This window comes from Neolamprologus multifasciatus, chromosome 22 (assembly GCF_963576455.1).
Source record: "Neolamprologus multifasciatus chromosome 22, fNeoMul1.2, whole genome shotgun sequence".
Taxonomy (NCBI): domain Eukaryota; kingdom Metazoa; phylum Chordata; class Actinopteri; order Cichliformes; family Cichlidae; genus Neolamprologus; species Neolamprologus multifasciatus.
In genome coordinates this window covers 33400210-33427549 of record NC_140459.1, presented here as the reverse complement: position 1 = coordinate 33427549, position 27340 = coordinate 33400210, and the positions used below count along the sequence as shown (strand labels likewise).

The 27340-nt window shown below is 39.4% G+C and overlaps 1 protein-coding gene and 1 long non-coding RNA gene across 2 annotated transcripts in view; both read left to right on the top strand.

Moving 5' to 3' along the window:
- LOC146493832 (thrombospondin type-1 domain-containing protein 7A-like) overlaps positions 1-27340 on the top strand; it is a 157852-nt gene that overhangs the window by 4364 nt on the left and 126148 nt on the right. The window lies entirely within an intron of this gene.
- On the top strand, positions 9885-22069 carry LOC146493833 (uncharacterized). The gene is made up of 2 exons (XR_014871982.1): positions 9885-20788; positions 21190-22069. It is a non-coding gene; the product is annotated as an uncharacterized LOC146493833 (long non-coding RNA).

Genomic DNA, 27340 nt, shown 5'->3' with positions numbered 1-27340 from the left:
GTACTATTTTATATTATTTTATATTGCTTTCTCTTGGGAGTAATTAAGTAACATACACGTCTAATGCATGAGTTTTTTTTTACAAGCTAACATTTATTAGCTTGTTTTTGACAGACTTCACCTAATCATGCAGCCTGCCTTAAGTCTGAACTGAAAAATGAAGAGATGCAGCCCACTATTTTGTGCAGACGGGTGGCTGAAATTTGCGACAGTACTAATGTGAAAGACATGGGTTCTCTGGCGACTGCAGCAATATGTTCAGAAGTGAACATGGAAATATTAATAAAGAATCTGTTAAATCATTCCCTGCAGGCCATTTTTAACCCGACCAGAAATGGACCATGAAACCAACAGATGAGTCATCAGCCTCCACATTACACCCATATGCATGGAATTTGGTGACAATGTGTAATTTGGCACAGTGTGGTGTCTTTTGGCAGATGACTAGATTTGTGTCTGGAGTGTAGAAGCCACAGACAGAAGGTCTGGGATCAGCTTGTCTTCCTCTGTAAATGTTATCTCCCTGTTTCCTCTCCAGTCAGTCACACAGACTTTCATTCATGATGAGTGTCATCTTTTGTCATTTTGAACAAGAAAAACATCTGACACTGTTTTGAAGTTGTTACATGGCACAAATAACTTCTAAACAAATTTCAGAGATTCACAGTTTATTTTCTATTTTGGGGGCAATTATATAATCATATCTCTAAACCTTTCTGTTACCTTTGGAAAACAATAAGAAACCTAAAACAACACATTTAACACATAGTTAAGTCTTACAAACACAAAACAAACATAGTGGTCTGTGTACAGCATCTATGTTGAATCATTTTGATACGTTTTCAGACACTGCAGCAGCTCCTGGCAGTCCTGAAAACCAGTTACTGGTGCTTTATATGTCTGCGCTGCACTTACTCATCTGTTTAAAGCAGCCTTTGAGGCATAAACACAACTGTGTAAGTGATGCAGTTGTGTGCTGCTTGGTCCTCCGTGGAACAACAAGGGTTTCTGTAGAGCTGCACAAATCAGAGCAATGAATGATGGAATTTGATGGGAAAGGTCATCTTGTCCAGACTCAGTAAGCTGCAGAAAGAAGCGATGAATGAAGGTTATTTAATGCTGTATAGATCACACACTGAGAGAATAACACTGTGTTGTGGCATCGTCCGCATGCAGCTCTGTTCAGGCTGCAGATGCTCATCTCTATGTGGCACACAAAAGAGGCTTCACCTCGAGTCACATGGCTTGCTTATTGTTCTTCTTCACCCCCACAAAATCAATCCCCCGACCTCAGCCCTCACCCTCTCTCAAGGTGACCTTTAACCTACAAGCTGAGAGGGGTCTTGAGAGTATAAACATTAAAAATGAGGCAGGAGTTGAAGCTGAAGCTGCTTCTACACATCAAGTGTTTCTCTGGGTCGAGTGCTTCGTTCAGCTGTTTAGACTGGCCCGTTAAAAGATGACATAATTAATCATAATTAAGGAAGACGTACTAAAAATATTTTGAGTGTCAGGGTACCAGTGCCGGCATCATCATCATTAATATTATTGTTTAAAAAGATTAAAAAGATTTCAGTTTCCTGAGGAAATATTTATCCCTTTGTTATATACAGTCTGCTCAGGTATATATACTCCTCCACCAACACTGTGTCCCAGTACAGACTGGTTGTGTAGCTGTCCTGTTCCTTCTTCACCGTCACATCGTGAAGCAGACAGTTTCTCACAGAACAATCCAGGAGCACGTTATCCTCTTTCTCCTACCTGTCACTGATGCATCCAATAATTGGACATAATTTACAGTCGTTTGAAAAACAGTTTGCCCTCTTCCTGGTTTCCTAGTGTTTTGCATATTTGTCACACATGTTTCAGATCATCACATTTTTTTAGTGTTAGACAAAGATGGAGTTTTTAAATCCATTAAGGGAGAAATGCAATGCAAACCTACCTGGTCGTGTGGAGAAGTCATTGCTCCTCCTGTTAAATCATGAATTAACTCTGATTAACCACAGTTTTCGAAAAACTGGCTTCAGTTTAACTAATCACACTCAGGCCTGATTACTGGAAATCAGGAAATCACTTAAATAGCACCTATTTGACAAAGGGGAGCAGATCTCAAAAAGCAACACGTCGTGCCACGACCTGAAGAAACACCTGAAAACAAAGTCATTGGAAAGGGTGACAAATCCATTCTAAGGCTTTGGGACTCCAGTGAAACACAGTGAGAGCCATTATACACAGATGGAGAAGACTTAGAGTAATTTTGGTAGGTTGGTCACTCCTAGGAAGCTTCACCAGAGCTCCACGAGCACATCGAAGACTCAGGAGGTCACAAAATAACCAAGAACAACATTAAAGAAGGAGGAAACCGCTGCAGACCAAAAAGAACACAAAGGCTTGTCTCAAATTTCCAAAAACACCATACCAACGGTACATAACGGTGGTGTGACGGCCTGGGGCTATTGTGCTGTCACAGGACCTCAGAGGACTTGCTTAATGAGTTCTGAAGGATGTCGGTCCATCACTACGTGACTGCTGAAGCACACTTGGGTTATGAAGCTGGATGATGATCCAAAACACAGCAGTCTACCTCTGAATGGCTTAAGAAAACCAGAATGAAGATTGGAGTGGCCCAGTCTGAATCTGGGATGCTGTAGCATCACCTTGAAAAGGTTCATGCTCAAAAACCCTCCAGCGTGTCTAAATTATGGCACTTCTGCAAAGAAGAGTGGCTCCAGTGTTCGTTTTTCCCCTTAATAATAAACACGTTCATTTAGAAACTGCATGTTGTGTTTTCTCATGTTATCGTTGTTTAATATTAACATTCGTTTGTTGATGTGAATCATTTAAGTGTGACAAACATACAAGAAAATAGGAAATCAGGAACACACAACACAACTTTGTAGTTTATGCCTTTGTGCTGAAAAGAAACCTGAGGGCATTCCTGCTTTCCTCTTTCTTTAACAAATAGGAAAATGTTCCAGCTTTAAAGACCTTTTTTTCCAGGAAAGACAAAGAGTTTCTAAATATGGAAACATTTCCTCTCTGCTTTAAGACATGTGTTTGTGAGTAATACCAGAAAGTCACTCTTTGATTTGTTGCTTTCTTTTTCAGAGGAGCTACAGTAGCCACAGTAATACAGCTCAAGTTATGATAATGCACTGAAGAAAAACGTAGTGGAATCATCCAAGCTTAGTTACAGCACTTTTGAAAAGACTTTTGCATTCATAGATGTACTGCAATAGTTTTTCCCAAGGCTGTGTATTCCATGACTGTAATCTGAACCACACGATTTTCAGGAAATATTATTAATTGTCAAGTTTTTGTTTCATGTCAGGACAAGACCAAGACTGAAATACTGAGGCTTTACATTTACATTTCAACAAATGCAAAAACACTCAGTCTGCTCGTTGCCCAGATGTATCTGGGGTGAGAGCAACTAAAGTAAATACAGGACGAAGGTCATTTATGTTCATTTCACAGCCGGTTGCCAGCCTGTACAGACCTTTGCACATCTATAGCACCTTGCTGCATTGAGAATACAGCAGATGTTGTGGAAGGAAATTTGTAGCTCAAACTTGTAACGCACGTACGTAACGGAATACATGTACCGCCGTTACGTATTTAAAATACAAAATATGAGTAACTGTATTCCGTTACAGTTACAGTTTAAAAAGGTGGTATTTAGAATACAGTTACTTTGTTGAAATAAATGGATTACACGGCGGTACTTCCCTGTTTCATATTCTGACGGGTCAGGACTGTTTGGGTTTTGTTTGACAGCTACGTTCTGTTGTTCCAGGTGGCAGCGTTACGGTTGCCACGGTTACAGGGTGACGCTCTCTCTGCCTGTTTCCTGGGTGAGAGAGGCCTTTTTGTTGTTGTTGTTGTGCTAAGCTAACAGGCAGAATGCTACAGGTATAGCTCTAAAGAATGTAGCATCATGGGCAGTGTAGTCCGTGCTGCAGGGAGAATGGACTGCCATACACGTTATGTGTCTGTGAGCGAGGGAGGGAGAAAAAGGAAAAGTACGAGCTGTCATCGAGCAGAAACGGGAGCTGGAAGCATGTAAATATAATAATAACCACTGCAGCCAAGAAGAGAGCCTGACGAGCCCAGTTGTAAGTAAGCTATTAAGACTCGACTGTACACCGTGTTCGTGTTTTCCTCTGAAACAATAAGTTCTGTTGGAGCAGCCTTTCAACGCCTCTCTCTGTCTCTGCTAGCAAAGTTGACCCAGACAACAAAGTAAAGCTAGTTTTCAGCTACGAGCCGACACAGAACCCGACGTCTACATTTTGGGGCATGTATTCTGTAATCTGTAATGGAATACATTTTAAAAGTAACCTTCCCAACACTGTGTATATGTAAACGTTTCTGGGCTTGCTTTCAGCCTTGCTTTGTGTTGTCGGCTTGTGTTCACTAGTTGTTGTTTGACTGTGTTTCAGGTCATTTATTAACTGATGCAAAAGTAGCAAGTAATCTGTAATACATACCCAACGCAGTTTATGAAGCTCAGGAGGAAGGAATGATGCCATGCAGCACTGAAAAAAAGGGATTGGCCAGCTCTTGGATTTATGTAAGCATCTTGCGTGTATTTAACACAATTGCCTCATGGTTTAAAGTTAAGTGTAACTATATAGTTTAGAAACTACATAATATGCAGAGCGGGCAGATTCAATTGTTCATATCATGTTCGAGTGAAGTAAGTCAATGATATAGCAATGTTAAATCTCGCGACACTGCACGGGATTTCAGTCTTGCACGCTTTGGATCGTGGTTTGAGGAAGGCATCCAACTCAGTCAAGTCGAACAACCGCCTCTACTTTTTTTGGTAAACCGAAAAAAGTAAATTAGGTGGTTGTTACATTAATTATAATAATTTATGTTAATTAATGTTTCTATCTTGAACGTAATTAAATCATGTAGGATCTGTACAAAATTCAACAACTTAATTTGTTCTTGTTGAGATGACATGATACAATCTAGTAAGAGTGGTTAGTTGCTGGACTCATGAAATTAACAAGATCACATGAGATTTGAAACTGCAGGAAAATCACTTATATAAGAGTTATAAGAGGCAGACAACTACACACACACAACGTGTATGCTATTGCTTTTTATTGTGGTTTAACCTGTCAAGGACAAAAACGTACAAAAAATTCTGCATCAAGCCTTGAAATCATAGCTTTCCTACTTTTCAACCCTGGATTGGTGACATGGTGGTTAGCGCTGTTGCCTCACAGTAAGAAGGTCCTGGGTTCAAATCCACAATATGGCTAGTTTGCATTGGTTTCTCTCTGGGTATTCTGGTGTCCTCCTGCAGTTATTAGAGTCAGCTTAGGTTGATTAGTGATTCTAAATTCACCATGAATGTGAATGCAAATGGTTGTTTGTCTCTATGTGATTGACTGGTGAGCTGTCCAGTGTGTACCCTGCCTCATAACCTACCCCCGCAACCAGGATAACGATAGGAGGATGTTAGTTGTTTTAGATCCATTCAACTTTTATGATAACCAGACTCTAGACTTTGTTGAACATTATGTAATATGAAGACAACATGCAGTATTTAATTAATCAAGTAGTACTGTGGTTAAGGTTATTGAATAGTGTTGAAATAAAATGACAAAATTGTGAAGGATCAAAATATTCCAAGAGCTCAACTTACTTCATCTAAACATGTTTCAATCACGTTTCATGAACACAAAATGCACAGGTTTATTGACTATGAATAAGTTGTGCTGATTTAACTCAATTGTTTAAGTTTCTGCCAAAGCAAAACGTTTGTGTGCAACCAATGTCCACTATTGAATCAAGTAAATCCAACATGGCCTTTTTTTCAGTGAGCTGTGTGTTATCACAGCTCAGAAAAAAAAACTAGTGTGTTACCAAGTTGGGATACTCCATTAGATGATTTACCACATGCTTGTTTGTCAGGCTTCCTCCTTAAAGTCACCAAGTGTGGCATCCCAGCGTCTTGAGAAAACCTCTACCTGGTTAGTGGCAGCTGAACACTGCAAAAACTCAAAACCGTGTAATCTTGAACCAAGTATATTTGTGTTATTTGTCAAAATAATCTCATCACACGTAAAATAAGACACAATCAGCTACAGAGTAACACATCAGTAAGATTTTTTCTTTTAATACAAGATAGTTTTGGTTGGAATAAGTGAAAAAAAAATCTGCCAATGGAACAAGAGAGTGTGTCTCTAACTTTTAGTGTTTCTAAAACAATAAAATAACAAGAGGTCACTTGGTGGTCTCCGCTTGTGTTTGGTCCCAGTGACGTCACCAAGACACTGAGCATGAGAGTCATTTGTAAAAAAGATATTGGTATCATCCACAAATCATATGAATCTCAGTATGTCTAAGACTACATGTGGTGTTTCTATATCATCTGAATAACTTTGGACCGAGCACGGTCGGTGCGACGTCCAAGCAGGAAGCTCAGAAAGTTTTTCGATCTTGTGTCAGCAGAGTGTCAGTTGAAGTTGAATACTAATAGAGGTGGGCCTTTAGAAGATGCCAGGTGATGAAAAGCTCTTTACGCTTCTTAGGCCAATCTGCTGGCATGCTCCCATTGCTTACCAGGAGGTAACAGGTTTAGCTGCGAGCAGGAACACATTGCTAATCTGTAGGATGTGCAAGTTTGCCTTCAGTGCTTTGTGTCAGAGAAGCTCTGTGAGAGGCAGTTTCGTGTATTTGAATTCAAACCATTACCTCTTCCCCACCCAATGTTGCAATTTCATTAGCTAAAAAATATCTAACTTGTATTTCTATACAAGTATTTGTTTGTTTCAGTACTTCAGTGTTTTTTTCTGGCTGTTTGTAAACAGGAACTGAGTTTTGGCTTCAGCAGGTCCTGCATGTCTACTGCAGTGAATCCATCCATTCTTTGTTTAAAGGAAGATTTGACCTCTGTCAGTGCGCCCCAGGGCGGCTGTGGCTACAATGTAGCTTCACCAGTGTTTGAATGGGTGGATGACTGGTTGTGTAAAGTGCTTTGGGGTCCTTAGGGACCAGAAAAGCGCTATACAAATACAGGCCATTTACCATTTACGACCACTGATTAGATTTAGGGAATGTTCACAGTCACCAGAAGGAGCCACGTCTCCTGCTGGGAAGCCTAACAGTCTTATATGGCTCAACATTTTCAGCATTTACTACATTTTCATTTAGAATCGATGGTTAAAAAGCACAAGAATTATAAGAGCATCCTTTAAATAAATTTGCTGACTTTATGATTTTTAGATTTTGATGTTGCTGATTGTGAATTTGATGAACCCTGTGGTCTCATCATCCAGTCTTTCTAAAGACACCCATGATAAAATCAGTTAGTTACTCCGTACTGTAATCCATTCATCAGCCAAACTCATATCTATATTTTGTCCTCTTTTCTGTCTGTTAAGGAAGAAAATCGTAATTGGAAACGTATCCCCAAATATCTGATGCATCAGTTCACTAATTGTTCCCAGAACACATTTAGTCTTTGTTGTTTCCAGAACACGTGTGTGGCCAGCGTCATGGAGCCCACACTCTCTCCAGCATTTCTGTCTTTATCTGTTTGCTTTTAAATCTTTATGTGATCATGTATCGCACCACGTTTTTCCAGGTAAACTCCTGACGTGCTATGCACATATTTTATCCCAGGTTTTATTCTCTAATTCAGGGTTGTCCAAACTACGGCTCGCGAGCCAACTGCCGTTTTTAATTGGCCCGTTCTAAAAATATAACAGACTTTAGTTCACACACAACATTTGTGCTGTATTGTACTTCTTAGCTGTCAAGCAAGCAATGAAAGAAAACACTGGCTCATGCCCACCAGAAATAACAGAACCAAAGAGATGCAAGATTGCAAGTGATCGCAGAAAATGTTAGAGTAGGCGGAAAATGAATATTTTTTATGGAAACCCAGCGAAAGTGTTTGTTTGATTTGCCGTTATGCAAATCACAGCCTGCTAACCCAGCAAACTATTTATTTCCAAAGAGCAGCCAAAGCCGTATGTGTGCATGAAAGCGTTTCGGGCAAAGCTGCGTCTCTTCAAGTCACACCTGTGCACCTTCAGAGCCGTGCATGTCTCCATGCTGACCAAAATCAAATGTGCATTCCTGAATATCAAGCTCTTTGTCATCCTGTAGGGTCCACCTGGATTTCCTTCCTGTAGTCATCTCCTAACTGTATAGGATATGTACAGGAGTCATAACTTTACCTTAATATCTTTATTTTTGCAATGAATCCATTTTTTTTTCGATGGTTTGAAACTGACAAGTTACCCAATCAGATGCCTTTTAAGCATCAATGCTCAGGTTTTCTCTTTGGCACATTTCTCCTAATGTATTATTTAATCTATTTCTGGTACCAATGTGTTCATTTTTCTCAGAGATGATCGACGTATATATTTTATAGTCTATATTTAACACAGAGATTGCACAAACTACAATCTTCCTGTGATTATCACTTCTCACCATGAAGGTGACATCTTATTTTTTTGAGTCCAATTGAAAGTGTCGTGAAGTACTGATATGAATTCTTCATTAAATCATTTGTACTATTGTGTACTATTCACTACCAATTGATTTTTTTGTGTTTTAAATTTTATAGCTTTGTTAATTTCTGATGTGTTTCATCTTAGGAAGTTCCACTGATGCAGAGCCAGTTGCTCTAAAAGCATTCATTGTATTATCTTTCTCCGCTGGTGGTTGTGTATAGAGGTGGTTATAGTGATGATGAAGTGTCTTTCTTCTGTTTATTTGAGTGTGGGTCTTTAATTTTCTGTGCTGTGTTCCTCTCCTGCTTCTTCTTTATTCATCTTGGTATAGGGATGCACCGATACCACTTTTTTGAAAATGAGTACGAGTACTTGCATTTCAGTACTCGCCGATACCGAGTACTTAATAAAAACATGATTTAAATTTACAGGTAACAGCTTTAGTCCTATAATTTAACAAAAAACAAACAAACAAGTGACTAGTTTGGAATTAAGAACATTTATTTAAAATGAAAAGCATGTTGTATGCAACATATTACAGAATAAATAATTATAAAAAAACAAAATTTAATTTTAAATTTGTTCGTCTGTTTCTCTGTTTAGAAGTCTCACTAGCACAGTCACAGCTGGGATGACATCAGAGGCTAGTGCGTCGTAGCTGCTCACTTTTTTAGTTAGTTCCTCAAAGGGGGCGAGGATGGCAACAGTCGTCTCCATAAGAGCCCATTGGTGAGCAGTGAGATAGTCAGGGAGTTCGTGCTCGGACACGCCCAGCACTCACTTTTGCTCAATGAGGGACTGGAGCATGTAATACGTGCTGTTCCAGCGCGTCTGTACGTCCTGCTGCAGTCTCTTTATTGGCTGGTTGAGCTGTCCCTGAATGTCCTCGAGGCGGGAGTAGGCTAAGGCAGAGTGTTTAAAATGCCCAACTATTTTCCGTCCCACTGCTGTAGCATCAGCTATGCTCCTCTGTGCTAATAAGCGTGGGTAAATAAGCGTGGGTAAACTCTTTGTACTCGTTGTCGTGTTGGGATTTTGGTGCTTGATTAAATTACTTGTGTTAAATGCGCTACCTTCTGAGCCTCTGGACAATTTCGCTGAGCACAATTTGCAGTCCGCCTTTGTTTTCGTGTCTTCGTTCACTTTGAAATAGTTCCACACGGCTGACTTGTCTCGCCTCGCCTTCTCCCAGCTCTGAGATGCAGCCGGGGCCTGGGGGCAGCACTCGGGGCCTGGGGGCGGGCACTCGGCGCCTGTGATTAACCCCTTACATGCCGCTCAAACATAGACAGGTCTCAGACCGTGGTATCGGTCCCCGGTATCGGGGGTTTTTAACAAGTACTTTAGAAAATGTGGTATCGAGGCCGATACCCGATACCGGTATCGGTGCATCCCTACCTTGGTAGATGTTTTGTTTATTCTGGGCCCATTTCACAGGAACGCCTCTTTAAAAGTAGATGCTTCTTTTCCACCTCTTCAAGTAGAATATCTTTTTTTTTCTTTTCAGTTTCTTTAACCTGGTTGTGGTCTGTCTGATCGTTGATGTTTTTAATTTTTCTCTCTATAAATTGATTTTATTTGCCAATTTTATTTATTTGTTTAAATTTTTGTTTTTTTTCTTAGTTTTTTTTCAGGAGTCGTTGTTTTCAGTTTCCATGATTAACCTCAGCACATTATCATTAACTGTGAAACATTTGTGCCTGCTGGAATCAACTCGCTGAAACTAACTGAAAATTGAAGTATTACATGTAAATCTTTTAAGCCCCAAGATGTTTTACAAGTATTATATGGACATAAATTACAGTTACTGCTCTAAGTTAAGAGTGATGTGCAAGGATGTAAGACTGTAATAACTTCTCAGCGTCCTTAGAGAGAAGACAGAAAAGAAATTTTACAAATCTTAAAATGAGATTCTTGCTGATCACAACTGTGCAAAAAGTAAGAACTTAAAGCTTTTTTAAATGAAGAACAATATAAATGATTAAACAAAGACACTTGTACACATGTTTGCACATTAACAAAGCACACAGCACTTATTCTCATGTTGACTCATACATGGTGATCCCCAACCTTACCGTGCTTCTGTGTTACTGCCACAGGTCCTTAAAGCAGCTGTTATTCCATCCTTATAATCGTGATGCTGTCACATTCCTGCCTTGTGTCACGTTATTTGTTTCTGTGCAGTGTTTCTGTTTTTATGTGTCTGAATCATAGCTAGTATATTTATTCCACAAAATAATCTGGTCTGCATGCTGCGCTGTCGTGCTGACACACACACAAACACACATGTTCACATTGTTGTCTCCGTGATTCAGTCTGGCTCTACTGTCTGAAAAAATTGTTTAACACTCTGCGAGTGCAGAAAGTGGAAACATAAGTGTCACAGGCTGCTCCACCTACTTATTATCTATGATTTTTTTCTCAGGCTTGTATGCTGAATAACAAGAAAGCCTTGATCACATGACCTCAGGGACTGCTAGGGACATAGGACTGTAAAAGTTCAATCATGTAGGCTGGTGCTTGTCCATGAAGAGCTCTAAAGGTCAGAACCAGAATCTTAAAATGGACTTGATGGGGAGCCAAAGCAGCCGAATTAGCAACGGTGTCACATGAGAGTACTCAGATGATTACTGAAAGATTTTAAGATGGATTTTAAAAGCTGCAGGGGGCACACAAGAGACTGAGGCTACGTCCACACGTACCCGGGTATTTTTGAAAACGCAGATTTTTCTATGCGTTTGCACCTTTCGTCCACACGTAAACGGCGTTTTTGGTCACTGAAAACTGAGATTTCTAAAACCTCTGGCCAGGGTGGATATTTTTGAAAACTCAGTTTTTGCGTTTACGTGTGGACGAGAAGCGCAGCGTCAAAGGTGTGCGCCTTTTTTGACGTCACACTGTGCGCCACGTTATTGTTTCGGTGAAATGAATTTCTACAATACTGTTACTGTTAATTGTTCTCTCTGCAGTGTTTAAATGCTTACATATACACACACAGTTACTGTCCCTCCACACATACGACTCGGTTCTGCTTCTATGCCCCAGCTTTGTTTACTTTTTCCCACCGAGGCTTCTAGACTTCTGATTGGCCAACATTTCTACACGGTTAGGAATATAGCGCCACCTGTTGCTTTGGCATGTTCCTAGCAGCGTTTTCCTTCATTTCTGCCTTTACGTGTGGACGGGATTATTTTTATAAACGAAAACGGAAAATCTCTGTTTTCAAAAATACCCGTGTACGTGTGGACGTAGCCTGAAACTGGGAACTCTTTGGGAAGCTGTTTTGATTCCCTACAAACAAACTGCCTCATGGGATCTTAATGAAGACTGAACTTTAACTGTGCTTTGTTCTAAAAGAACAACCCTGAGCTACCCTTTATCACTGTGCTTTTACAATAAATGTTTAGGAAAGACTCTAATCTTAATATCGTATTAAGCATTATAGCATTATTAAGAGTTACACAGCATGCTGGTATGTGGTGTCCACGCGGGAGCTATTTTTTGTTGTAAAGTTGTATTTTTTGAAATTGCTGTTTTGTTAAGTTTCGGCACCAAAGCACTAAAATAATGTTAACTGTGTATATTAGAACACATATTAGAAAAGGTTGTTTTTGAGTTTAGCTGGGATGAAAGTTTCTTGGTTATGAGCCAAGATCATGTTTGTGTGTGTTTGACTCCTCCCACCAGATGTTGTGGGTGTGGCCTTTTCCTTTTCTTCCCTCCCTGGGGTTAGCAGACACCTGTCTCTATCAAGACACACCCATGCAGAGTGCTCGGCTTGAATTGATTCCTGCTCCCGTTTGAATAATTGGATGGACAGCAGCCTCTTAACCACCAGAGTCGAAAAGTTTATTAGTGAGTAGTGCGAGTAAATTTGTGTGTCTGTAATTATGAGATCTGGTCGTGATCTTTGTAAATATTTTTGTAAATTAGAGAGCTCGTATTCTTTCACTGCAGCAGCCTTGTAGGAGTGACAGGGTTAGAGTGCAGGCAGATGAGGGACCTTTAGAGATCTTGTGTTTGTTATTTTGGCATAGCCCAGATTTTTTGGCTGTTTCTTGGGTGGAGATGGAGTGGGGGAGTTGTCTTGTTATGCTGAGGTTACATCCAGGCCAAACCTTGCCATGATCTGTACAAACCCAACCCCCTTTGTTGGTGCTACACTTCTTTCTGCATTTCCATTCGTAACGTCCATCATGTGCTGCAGAATATTTCAGTATAAAGACATGTTTTAGAGAATCATGCTGCTGAGAGAGCAGAAAGTTTTCCATTGTGAACTCATCATGATTATTAAAACCTAACAGCTGCTTTAATCTCCTGCTCAGACAGAGTGTTTCTCCCAGACGTCCAGTACAATGGAAACAAACAGCAGCAGCTCTGAAGACGTCCTTACAGGACATTCACTGAATAGCAGCTGCTGTTAATGTTCATGGACAAACAGAGCTGCACTGATGCAGTTATTATTGCACAGATATTACCCACAGCTGTTCCTGATCTGGTTCCTTTTGTTTTACTTTTACTGATAACTTCACAAATTCCCTAAATGTCAGACATGGATACAATGTGACAAATTGAAAATATCAATGTTATTGCCATGATTGCTCAGTCGCTTTCTTATTGAAGAATCATGAACGTTGACCTTAACTGAGTTTGTTAAATGTTGTTCTGGGTACTTCTGTGATGAGGTATCGATGAGTAAAATGAAAAACTCTGGTAGGCCAGCTAATCCTTGACAGGCGCTCCATTATTCAGGTTTTTCTCCGTTTGTAAAAAACGTCTCTCAGTATGTTAGCTCGAGTCCTGAATTTTAGAAATGATGATTGAGTTCCTTTAGATCACACCACACGTTGAATGAAGAGGACTGGCAGTCGTCAGGTGTGGGTGTGGCTGTAGAAATGAAACTCAACGTTCCAGAAAATCAGTTAATTCATGATTTAACAAGGGGGGCAATTACTTTTTCACAAAGGGCCAGGTAGGTTTGGATAGCTTTTTAAAACGTTTTCACTTTAATCAATGAAATAATCACATTTTGCATTTACTCGTTAAAACTTGGAATTGTGACAAATTTGCAAATAAAACTAAGAAACCAGGAAGGAGAAAATACCTTTTCACAGCACTACAGTACCTCATATAGATATAAACACACTGATTTAGTTTAACATGTTGCAACGCTACCCCTTCTCTGAGTGAATACTGCTGCGTAACAGTTTAATGTTAAAACAAATTCTTACACAATGAGAAAAACTGAACCAAATAAATTTGACTCGTTTTTCAAAATATCCTGTCTGAAGCTCTGCGTCGTCATGTTTTAACACATCCCGACACATCTGAACGTTCCTTTAGAGGCTGTATCATTCAGGCTGATTCTCCACAGCACAAATTGGCAGACCTGCTTCACATGGCGCCCCTCCCATTTCTTTCCCATTTGTTAGTAATAGAAAAGGATAAATGTAGAAACGATGACAGTCCATAAACCTTAAAATCTCACACACACGCTGTTAAATGATGAGATAAGAGATGGAAATAAAAACAACCCAGTAAATTACGTGCTTAAGTTTTTAAGCTACGTTCACATTGGCTTCATTTCTCAGACCTTTTCTGTAGAGTCTGTCGCATCATAAGCAGCATTTGTCCATCCTACATATCCTATGCATATTGTGTTTTCCTCTGTCCTGCGAATGTCCCATGCTTCCAGCCCAAACTCCATTGGGAGCACTTATGGGCATTGTGGGTAATTTCAAGCCACCGGTATAATTAAATTCAGTGCTGAAAATCGAGATGGGGTTGTGGTGATGAAATAAACGTGCAGTCTCAGGGCACTAACCACAGGGAGAGCCTACTGTGTGACTACAGAATGCTGGGTTTCCTCCAGCCAAGTTAATATCCGAGCTACTCAGGCATGAAAAGCAATATTAGCCAATTAACGATTGTTCTTTATTGCTGCTTCCACAATGGGGTAGTTGTATGAAATAAATGGCGTATCAAAGGCTGAGTTATGGAGCAAGTTGTTGTAGTATTTTTTAAATATTGGTGTTAACAAATAACAAAAATTAATTAAAATAATTAAAATGGTGGTTCTGAGGCAGTCTTTGTGGTTATTTTACACCATTTATTTTAAACTTTAAACCTCCCTGAAGTCTCTACTTATTGATCCACTACATGAAGGATTTCTGTCCTGGACTGTCCGCTGAAGTCCATCGAGCAGGTCGGCGAGGAGAGGATGTTGTCTGAGCTAACATCCAACATCCATCTGTCTTCCTTTCATATTTTATTTTCCCTTGCTGTACGAGCTCCGTAACACCGAAGTTTCTCATCCATGGGATAATAAAGGTTTATTCTATTCTATTCTATTCATCGAAAAATAAAAGCTGCACTTCAGCTTTAAAATAAAGTCCTGATGTTACGTAAAAAACAAGCAAATCAATAAATGTGTTTAACTATTTGATACATAAAAAAATCAAATTATTTCTTTTGTGATAAATTCATTCATACATGAGCATCTTTTTTAACAGACTAAATTATTTCCCTATTTAATGTATTTAGACGAAGCTACAGATAAAACAGTGTTGTATCCAGTGTTGGGAAGGTTACTTTTAAAATGTATTCCATTACAGATTACAGATTACATGCCCCAAAATGTATTCTGTAACGTATTCTGTTACGTTACTCAATGAGAGTAACGTACTCTGAATACTTTGGATTACTTAATATATTATCATGCTGTTTACAACTACATGAATGTACTATTGCTGTGATTTATTACTGTTACTGAAGGTCCGCAGCTCCGAACCGTAGTAAAGGGACCTCTGGCTAATACGGTGGGTTCTGTGTCGGCTCGTAGCCGAAAACTAGCTTTACTTTGTTGTCTGGGTCAAGTTTGCTAGCAGAGACAGAGAGAGGCGTTGAAAGGCTGCTCCAACAGAACTTATTGTTTTTGGAGGAAAACACGAACACGGTGTACAGTCGAGTCTTAATAGCTTACTTACAACTGGGCTCGTCAGGCTCTCTTCTTGGCTGCAGTGGTTATTATTATATTTACATGCTTCCAGCTCCCGTTTTTGCTCGATGACAGCTTGTACTTTTCCTTTTTCTCCCTCCCTCGCTCACAGACACATAACGTGTATGGCAGTCCATTCTCCCTGCAGCACGGACTACACTGCCTATGATGCTACATTCTTTAGAGCTATACCTGTAGCATTCTGCCTGTTAGCTTAGCACAACAACAACAAAAAGGCCTCTCTCACCCAGGAAACACACAGTCGCAGAGAGAGAGAGAGAGCGTCGCCCTGTAACCATGGCAACCGTAGCGCTGCCGCCTGGAACAACAGAACGTAGCTGTCAAACAAAACCCAAACAGTCCTGACCCGCCACAATATGAAACAGGGAAGTACCGCCGTGTAATCCATTTATTTCAACAAAGTAACTGTATTCTAAATACCACCTTTTTAAACGGTAACTGTAACGGAATACAGTTACTCATATTTTGTATTTTAAATACGTAACGGCGGTACATGTATTCCGTTACTCCCCAACACTGGTTGTATCATATGCTCGGCCTGCTCTCTGGTTGTGCCTTTGACATGGAAAATGTGCATGGTCTTTGCTAATGTTTGGATATGTGTTTATCACCCATCTCAACATTGTAAATGCTATGTTTTCATTCAGATCATTGTAAGGGGACGATATGAGATGATGCATCGTTCATGTTCATCATGTTTTGAGGAGTCTTTGAAAACTGGCCCATCCTGTCATCATAGCATGAAGATGTGTTGCATGTGTTACAGGACGGCAGCAGACTGGAGAAAACCTTTGTTTAATCATGTGATTCAGCGGCCCCAACAATGTTGGTCAAGTTACTTGAAAAAAGTCATTTTTTACTAATTACTGATTACTACTCCAAGAATGTAATCGTGATGCTTTACTGATTACTTATTTTCAAAAGTAATTAGTTACTTTATTACTTAGTATCTTAGTTACTTTTAAAAACATGATAAACAAGCTGAATACGTAATAAAGCAACAGACCTTTCTGTCCAATTCTGTTTTTTCTGCATAATCCATCATATAAAATTGAATCAAATGAAAAAGTCTCTTTTTAAAACGTGCTTGATTCGTTTTAATCTTTCAACTTTATGCACATTGCATCAAGCAAAAATTAAATTGTTTGCAACAATTATATGCAAGTCTTCTTCCCACGCAGAGTGTACAGCAGACGCTAATGTTTTTGTCACTTTTTATGGATTAAAACCTGAAGTAATATAAGTACGTCTACTCTTTAAGCGCTGCATGGTCCTATACTCTCTGCCACACTCCATATTATCCATTGTTGACCTGCACACGTCTGTTGCTGCCACGGACGTTGCGTGTGCTTACATCATTGTCATGAGACACTCTCACAAAATCACAGTTTAGTAATGCAGTAACGCAGGATGCTTATGGAAAAGTAACAGTAATCTAATTACTTTTTTGCAATAGTAATCCCTTACATTACTTGTTAATAATAATAATGTATATTTTATTGATGCCCGTGGGGAAATTACTCTCTCTGCATTTGACCCATTCACTCAGTGAAGCAGTGGGGAGCAGTGTGTAGGGACGGTACCTTGCTCAGTAGTACCTCAGGGGCACCGTTCAGTCGATTCGAACCCCGACCTCCCGGTCATGGGGCGCCCACTCTACCTACTGCCCTAAAAACACAAATCAAAGTTTGTCTTTGCTCAGGTCATATAATGGTCCATTCCAGTGGTGATGGTGCAGTAAAAGTAGTAATAGTGGTATAAGTAATACTAAAATGTTTTTTTGATTATCAGAGTGTGATAATCAATATCACACTTTTTTATTTTGAAAAAACACTTATCTTAGTCACATGATATTTTAAAAATGATCCCCACAAGCTTCCAAAAATGAGTAAAAAAACAAAGATCTTTGGAAAGGGCAAAAGGCCCAATGAGAAGACAGAACTAGAGTCTACGGCTTTCAAGAAGAAGAGTCCTCCTTGAATTGTGCCAAAAAAGTGGATTCTGTTCATCTGGATGAAGCAATTTCAGTAGGAGAAATGTTTCATCACTCATCCAAGTGACTTCTTCAGTGACTATAGAAGCCACATGCATCAAGATACTTTATGCATGGGTTTATCACTGCATGTGATTGTCACACACCAATGCATGATATGTGCCAACAGGCTAGTAAATTGGCCTGTGATGCCTCCACAACTGCTTCGGCACATGGAGACCAAGCACCCTGGATTAAAAGACAAGTCTTTGGAGTTTTCTGAAAAGAGAAAATGTGAGAAAATGTGAAAAGGAATTAGTTACAGCCACCACATCAAGAAAATGAGCATCATAGCTAGTGGCTAACTTCATGACTAAGGTGAAGAAACCTTTTAGTACCAGTGAGGAACCGATCCTGCTCGCCGCTAAGGACATTTGCTGTGAACTGTAACTGATGTTACAGTTAAAAAGTTAGCCCAGTTTCCTATTTTAACTAACACTGACACTAGAGGATCTAGAGGACACAGAGGATTAACAAGTCATCGTTGTACACAATTCAGGTAGATACTGATACTGACAACAAGGCGATACTGCTTGTTTCTGAGAATGTGCACGAAGAAAAGATATGTGCACTGTCACTGCAAGTAACACCACAGTCTCCGAATCATTACATATCAGGAAAACAGAATTGGTCTTTTGTGTCTGCATATGCACGAAGGGAGCTGATTGGACAGATTTCTGTTGTTTGGGTTTGTAGAGAAATGATCTAAACTTGCATGTGCTCATGCAATTTTGTGAGGAGATGGACGCAGAGCAAAACTGCCTTCTCTGACATGCAGAAGTAAGATGGCTTTCTAAAGGCAGATTATTATATATATATATAATTATTATATATTTGCATATTTCAGTGACTCGAAATGGGTCACAAAACTCACTCACTTGTGCGACATATTGAGTCTGCTTATTGAACACAATGTACCTCTTCAGCAGAAAATGACAACTGTCTTCAAGTTGGCAGATAAAGTAACTGGATTCAAAGCCAAACTAGAGTATGGGGACACTGAGTGAAGAGATATTTGGCATGTTTCAAATATTAGCAGGAGTTTGGGAAGAAACTGTGCCTGTCAAAATGATCCGGGCTTGTGCATTATCACTTGTCTCTACTTTTAAGAGTCTGAGTGGTACTTTCCAACCACAGAAGACCCCCGAACTGGAAAAGTGAACAACCTGACCATGCTCCAAGAAAGCCAACAGCTGGAGATGGAAAATGATCTTTAAAGTGTGTTTCAGACACCAACTCTGCTGGTGTTTGGATCAAGATCAAGCAGAATATCCAGAAATTTCCAAAAAAAAAAAAAGCCCAGAGTACCTTGCTTTCATTTCCAACATCCTGTCTTTGTGAACTGGGATTTTCTGCCAGCGACCAAATTACAGAGTAGACAGGACATAAGTAACGCACTTCAGGTGTCATTGTCAGATGGGAGCGGCTCATTGCAGGGAAACAAGATCATGTGGTAGTTAGAAAGTGAAACGATAAAAGTTGTTTTTGTAAATAATTATTATTATTTTAAATATATGTGTTCAGTCTGAGTCACACACAGGCCTCAAAATAAGAAGATTTTATGATCCGTGTATTTATAACATTGCACTGCAGTTTTCACTATGGAGACAAAACAGTTCAGTTATACAGCTGCAGCAAGAATCATTTCCTCTTTGTTAAGACGCGAGGTTCACATATGGTAACATTGTAAATAAACAAATAAATAAAAGGGTAACAAAACAGAGAGCAACACATTCTTGGTGTGACTTGACTATTTCTCCAAATATTTATTTATCTTGTAAACTGTACAGATTCTAATCACTGGTGATTACACTGCAGTGAGCTTATCTGTAGCACGATCAGTACGGATTAAGATGAGCACGTCTCCATCCTTGGCTTTTTACACCAGTTCGTTGGGAGTCCCTGGGTGAGGTTGCTATACATATTTCCAACATGTTACCTAGAACTATTATTAGCTAATGTACATGTGAACTAAACTGATTTAAATATAAAGGACTGCACACTGTCAATAACTACCCAGCTACACAAGGTTCAAAATAAATGCAATAAAAAGAACCTTGTGTGCTTGGTACTCTCAAAACAACATGTAGGTATCCACAGGAAACATTTATAACTACATCTATCACTGTTTACCGTGGGCTAAGCTCAACCATTCATATCATCTCACATCTCTCCATAAACTGCAGTGAGTTCAAAATCCAGCTGCTCGTGTAAAATTAGAACAGCTCCACTGTTCTTAAACAGCTCCACTCGCTTCCACTTCACCTCAGTGTCAGTTTCAAGATCCTGCTTCTTGCTTTCAAAGTGTTTCATAACCTCGCTCCTCCATATTTATCTGATCTTCTCCAAACATACTCACCCCCTCGTACACTCCTCTCTTCTTCAGCTTCCCGAGTACCACGGGACCGTTAGTTGTTCTGCCTCGAGACGTTAGAGTGCACTTCCACCAGATCTACAAACTCTGGCTCTACTTTCATATTGCATCTTAAAACCCATAATTTCAAACCCTTCGTCATGAAAGGTTTTATACTTTTATGCATGTTTTTTATTTTTCATTTACTTTATGCTTTTATTTTGTTGTACTAATGTAAGGTGACCCTGAAGGTCTTTAAAGGCACCTATAAATAAATGTATTGTTAACAGAACAGTAGTCTACTACATTTATTATTAATGGCTGATTGTCTACCACAACGGGACATGTTTAGTCCTAATAAATTTTAAATGGAGTTTAGTGTGTGATCATTTTGAATTGGAACCATTCTGAGTGGGTGCTAGCGTAAAACTGCTCGAAATCCATCGGGACCTTTGGACCCTCTGGGGCTTTGTTATTTGGAAAATGTTGTAGGGCTTCATGGAATTCACACATTGAAACAGATGAATGGAGAGGACGACAACCTTTTACATTTTAGTAGATTTAAATTGTTAATACATTCGTTAATAGCAGCATCAGATGGATGAATCTGTGACGACTATAAAACTTCATAAAAGTCTTTCAAAGATTTAATATTTGTTGTGGATTACGAGAAATGTTCCCAGTCAAATCTTTAGCAGACTAAATAGTTTTTCTTTCTTTATACAGCGATGAATTTTCTCCAAACACAGCCATTACAAGATTGTGTCTTCTTAATTTAATTCCAATTTTAGTTTTCTGAGGATGGTAATTATACCTTCTTGTTGCGAGGCAGCAAAGGCAGCATCTAATTATTCATTTGTTTTGTTGTAATAAGTGATTTTTCTTTATCTTTCAGCACGGTGCAACTTGCAGCACGGTGGTTAGCACTGTTGCCGCACAGCAAGAAGGTCCTGAGTTCAATTCCAACATCAGGCCGGGGTCTTTCTGTGTGGAGTTTGCATGTTCTCCCCGTGTTTGTGTGGGTTCCCTCCGGGTACTCCGGCTTCCTCCCACCGTCCAAAGACATGCAGCTTATGGGGATAGGTTAATCGGATAATCCAAATTGCCACTAGGTGTGAATGTGCGAATGAATGTGAGTGTGAATGGTTGTCTGTCCCTGTGTGTTGGCCCTGCGACAGACTGGCGACCTGTCCAGGGTGTACCCTGCCTCTCGCCCTATGACAGCTGGGATAGGCTCCAGCGCCCCCCGCGACCCTGAAAAGGATAAGCGGAAGTGAATGGATGGCTGGATTTCAGTTAGATATATTGTTCTCCTAATTGATTGTGTGACTTTTTTCGGTGTCAGAGCAATAACAGCTGGTGCATGATCACACAACCATCATGATGTGAATGTGAGTGCTGTACTGGCAAAGACAACATGCCTGAGAGCATCGCAAAGACAAGAATCCTTCAGGTTTGTTAAAAGATGTCTGTAGACTGCAAATGTTGTCATATCCATGTAATATTCTTAAATCCACATTTTGAATAGATAAAAAAATAATAGATAAATTATAGTGTTGTGTGTGTGCAGATGGTTTGAACATATATGAGTCTGACAGATAACAGCTGCCTATAACTAATTTAACTGATTAGCAAATTTTAGCCTCATTTCTCTGGAACTTCACAAAGTTTCCATGTGACACATCTCAGTGTGGTCATGTTTAGCTAACTGGTGGAGTGCTGTTAGATGTGCACATGTGTGTGTCTGTGCTGTATGTTTGTGTAGTAAATCCCAGCATTGAAGGTAGAACAAGCATAATTCTGAGTGCAAAGACAAGAGAAAAGAGGTGAAAAGTGAAACAAAGCAGTGCAGCCATCAAAGAATAACGTAAAATCACAACAACAGCAAGGCAAAAAAATAAACACCAAACATAATTTGCTTTTAAACCAGTGAAAAGGGAAAATAAAAAGGAAAGAGTCACAAAGGGCTTTGTGTGGATATAGATAAGCTGACACAAGATCAGGACAGTCATGGAGTGGTGTTGAGCTGTTGATGTGCAGATCATCAGCTGTGGTGCTCGGGAGTCTCCTTGGATGAAATTCTTCTGGATCAGAAACAAGACTTTCTGTTGCTCCTGGGAAATTGAATTTTAACGCTGAAGTAGACTTGTAGTCAAGACCGCCTAATCCGAGACCAAGACCGAGACAAAAAAAGTCTTTAAACTGCAGCCAGATGCTGCTTCGTTTATGGGTTTCAGGCATATTTATGTGTTTTTGCGATGCACAGCTCTCCTCACTGCTGTCTACTGTCTCACTCACTCACTGAGAGGACAGACGGACGCTCCACCTGACTGTCGCGTCTCTCACCCTCTCTGTTTTTCACATAATGATATTATCCTATATCCTCGCATGTGATTGGCAACAATATGGAGGGATTGGAGCATAGCTGAGCCACTGAGAGCTGAGCAGCCAAAGGAAATTAAGTGAAAGATTAATAGGCTCTGTTTTGATTTTTGTTAAAAAAAGAATGACTTCATACAGGAAAAAAATATCACATATGCAGGAAACCTTAAACTAGTTTTTTAATTAAGCAGCAAGCAGAACAAAGTCAGGGCTGCATCAAGACACAGGGACTAAACCTCGATTCAACCAGAACTGATCCGGAATTAAAACAGGACTACAACAGTTCAAAATCAGGACTACTGAGGACTAAACCAAATCAGAACCAGAATCAGAACTAGACGATAGCAGCACTAAAAATCATCATAGCCCTGCACTACACTGGAGTTACACTACACTTCAATTCTACCAAAGTACACTATTTAGATTCTGAAACGTTTATATAATTATTTATCCTTGCTGTGCAAACAAGCCTGCAGAACTTAATAAATATAGAATTTGAAAAGTAACAAATGGTATCTAAAAGATACACTAGGTACTGGATACATGTTCTGATGAGTTTTGGTAAACAACCATTTGACTATCATGTGTGTCTCACCTGCTCGTGTTCATCTCTGTTCCTCTCTCTCTCGCCCTCTCTCTCTCTCTCTCTCTCTCTCTCTGTGCTGACAATCAAGCCAAACACCAACATCATCAAATATACAGTTGAAACCAGATATTTACAAACTCTTCAGATAAAAACACAAATACTTTTTTAATTGTAACATCAAATCAGACTAAATGTTTATTTCTTTAGGTTGATAAATATAAAAACACATATTTGTTAAATTTAAGAGTAAAGAGATCAATTGTATATATTTCTTAATTGTAAATGGCACCAAATTGTATTCAAAACTGAGCCACACTTATGGAGCTCCACAGTTCTGTTCCTGCTGTTTTGGTTGACATCTCTTGATTGTCACAGAAACAGACTCTGTGTTTTGCCTTATATGCATCCACAGCTGTGCCACCAGTTTACTCACATGGACTCTACGAACCAATCAGACGCTTCTTCAGCTCAGAATGGAATCGTCTGCAGTTTTCTTATTAATTAACAATAAACTTAGTGTATATGTACTCCTAAAGTTGATGAAAGTGATAAAAAAGAGACAGCTCTGTCTCTCTTTATTCTGACATTTAACTAATTTAAAATATACGATATATTTATTTATCTAAAATAAAACAAGTTTACTCTAAATTGATGTTTAACAGTAAAAAAAAAGTTGTTGTTTTCTCCCTAAAGTGTAAACATCTGGTTTCAACTGTGAATATACTGCTGTGTGTTGAAATTCCTCTTGTTTTGCATAGAAATATACTGAACAACATACGAAGCATAATATATAAAATAACATCTACCAGAAGCTCCTTATGTCCATCGTTGTGTTCATCAGTACTTAACTGAAACTGGTTTAGAGAGTTTGTTTAGCCGTGGAGGGAAACAACTGAAAATATGAGATGTAAGCTAAGACTCTCTAAAAACAGCATTGTTGTTGTTCGGCTTTTTATTTATCCATTTGTTGATTCACTCGAAGAGCAAGTAACGCAACCAAGTGATCAGTTTAATCTCAGTCTTTTGTGATTCACCGTCATATTTACATTATTTGTACAGTACGAATGATTTGCTTTGGTACCTGCTCAAACTTCAGCTCTCCTCTGTCTGCAGCAAACTCCCCCCTCGCTCACATGGGTGCTGTGCTCAGTCGCCCAGTGCCTGAGCTCGGATCATACCAAAATTAGGGGGAATTTACGACGGTGCGCTCTGTGCTTCGGGTGTTGTTTTTGTTTTATACAGTTGTCAGTCAGGCATCTAACTAACAAATTACACTCCAAAAGACCCCGGGCTTCTGAAAAAATTACCCGGGCTTAAGCTCAGTAAGCCACGCCCCCGCTCCGCTGATGGTTGACTCCAAATCTCCCGAACACTATGTCGATTTGAGAACGCAAGACCGAGACAGCGAGACCAAGACAAAACCAAGAGCGGTCTCGAGGCATCCAACTCCACGCTGAAGTCCATTCACTCGTCATCAGTTCTTTTTCTAATGCATTAAATAAATATTACAAGCAGTTAGCAGTTAGGAAATAATCCTGAAGTGTTCTGCACATCCAAATCCCTGCTCATACGGAGAAATATCTCATATCATATCAAATCTGCAGCTCAGTTCAAATAAATCCACAATATTGCATCCAAGCTATAAGATTAAATCTGTGTGTTCCTGAAAGCTTTTCGGTGTGGCAACTCTTTGCATGAAGGCCAGTGGAAAACAGATTTGCACTCTGTGACTTAATATAGTTCTTCAAATGGAAGAAAACCAGATCAATCATCGGAGAGGGCGACAGGAGCCAAGTTAATGTGTTAAAGCAGCTGAGCCTAAAATCGTCTGTGGGGTGCACACACCAACCCTCCTGGCTGAGCTCCTCACTGGCAACATGAAGCTAAATATATCACAGTGAGTCTGTGGTGGGCTAATCAACACCTCCTCCACTCGTCCATCACCCTCCACACCCCTCCATCTTCCTACCCTCATTTCTTCATTGCTCCCTTGCATGCCACTGGACCCCATCTGTTCTACTTACTGCCTGAGCAGGAGGTGGTGGAGAAGAGCCAGGGGTCCCTGGTTTACTTTCCCAGACCAGCTTTGGTATTTCTTTTGCATACCTCACAGCAATAGTTAACTAATGGATTTTAAATATCACATTAATATATTAATATACATATTTGACAATGTGTCACATTTACACTAAAATGAACCAAATGAATGACAGCATCTTTGTGTATTTACGAGTTGGATGATACGGCACAGAAACACACGGTGAGGCTTAAATAATACTTGGTTTGGTCTTTATTTTCAGCTGCATTCACATCAAACTCTTCAGTGCTTCACTCTACGAAATAAAATGCTGATTTACTTAATTAAGTTATGGCAACCAGTCCCACAAAACTCAGTTGTTTCAATGGGAAAAGTCATTAACTGCAATTAATTGTTTGATATAAATCTAACTAAGCTTTGTTAATTAAATGCTGAAGAAAAGAGTTAAATTACATTAACTTTACATCTACTGACAACAGATTCAATTAACTTGACATGATTAAGTTTAGCTTGCTAAAGCTAAATGATGATTATTGATAGTCAAAGGTTATGTTAACTGTAGCTGAACTGTTTAAGTCACTTTAATACATCTGACTTTATAAAACTCTGGTTTAGAAAATTGTCCAACAAAGCATTTAACAAATTCTTCATTGTGCATTGAACCGGGACTATCATGAATTTATGATAAAAACATGCACAAAAATATACTGGTAGTTAATACATACGATGTGTACTGATTAAAATAAGAAAAAAGTATATATTTACAAAAACTGAATATGTAGCCCAATATATTGCAAGTGAAGAAAGATAAAGATGCATAAAAATTAAAAGGTTTTTTATTAGTAAATGTCTTACTTTACTATTTTCTATCTGGTAATCAAGTTTTATCATTTTTAAGGGTTTTAGTCAAAAACCTAAATCAGTTTAAACCAGCACAACTGGTTTAGATTTAATCTTCCTGTAAAAGAAAGATACTTAAGTTGTCATGAAATGTAAATATTTATCAAGAGGAGAAGCACAAAGTGGAGAGAACTGCCGTGAATCTCTGTGCTGATTAGTACAGTAAAGGTTTCCGTATAAACTGATTTTCAAGACAGACCTTGACTTGTCTGTGACATTAAATGAAAACCATATAGAATGATTACAACAAAGAGGAACACATTTCTGACAAAACAATGTATTTATGACATTCTACTATGAATGAATGAATTAAATAGCACAAACTAACATTGTTATTATACTTATCAAAAGGCTAATATGCAACTAAAACGATCAGGTTGTATTCTGCACAGTTGTTTCTGAGTTGCTTGCTTGTCTATCAAAGAAAGGATGCATGGTTTGACATGACATGTCTTAATAAAGCAGTCCCAGCCACCCCCATCTCCTCCTTTGTCTAATCCCACCTCACCCCCTCTGACATTTAAGAAATCTATCCAACCATATCCTACCCAACCCCCACAGCACCGCCACCATTGCTGCCACTGCTTTGTTCCCTGGCAGTAGGCAGAAGGTCTGTTTTAGTATTGGACATCTGTCTACCCTTCACCTATTTTTATGCAGCTTTAAAACATCCTCTATTATTTCCCCCACTTGGGTATTAAAAACTGTTCACATGCACTTTCACATGTTATATGGTCAATATAATCCTTTTAATAGTATTTCATTATGTAAAAAGAGAACTGGTTTCACCCCGACCTGAAGATTTTAGCAGCCTTGCCTCCACTTATGATTTGTAGTGACCATCTCATAACAAAGACAACTTCCCGTCACAGACATTTGGGCTTCCAGAAAACAAAGAGCAGCAGGGTAACGGCTCAAGGTGCTGATGACATTTCCCCTCTTGCCAAGTAGAGTGTCATAATCAGATAAGAAGAAGTGGATTAGTCTCTATGCTGAGTGCAAAGTTGATGATTCCAGCCTCTCATCCTATTATTTTTCCTTTCACCCCCCTATCCTTTCACCCCCAACCTCAGGGAGTGCATTTCCCATGTTACCTAATTCAATCTTGTTTGCTTCTCCACTTTATAGCCCAGATTGAATAATGACTAATGGACAGATTTCACAAAAAGAGTCACCTGGCTATCTCCTCTAAGATGCCATTTTTCTTCTCTCTCCACCCAGTCATCACATGTCTCTTGTACTTCCTCAGGACTACTTTTCTGACTCAGATGCCTTCTCAGATCATCTTCAGTGCCACCAGTTCCTCAGAAGTCTTGATAAGGCCATCTGCCACTGAGAGCATCATTGTTGCTCAAATTTCCTGCTTAACCCTGAGATCAATCATCAAAACTGCTCCAGCAATTCCAGTCTCACCCTCAACTCCAATTTCCCAGTTGAAAACTTGTCAACCCAGAGGTGGCACTGTAAAGAAACAGTAGTAAAAACTGTAAAACCTTTCATCTGTGCTGTTGTGTATTTGTGACTCATGTGCAGAGATGGGCAGTA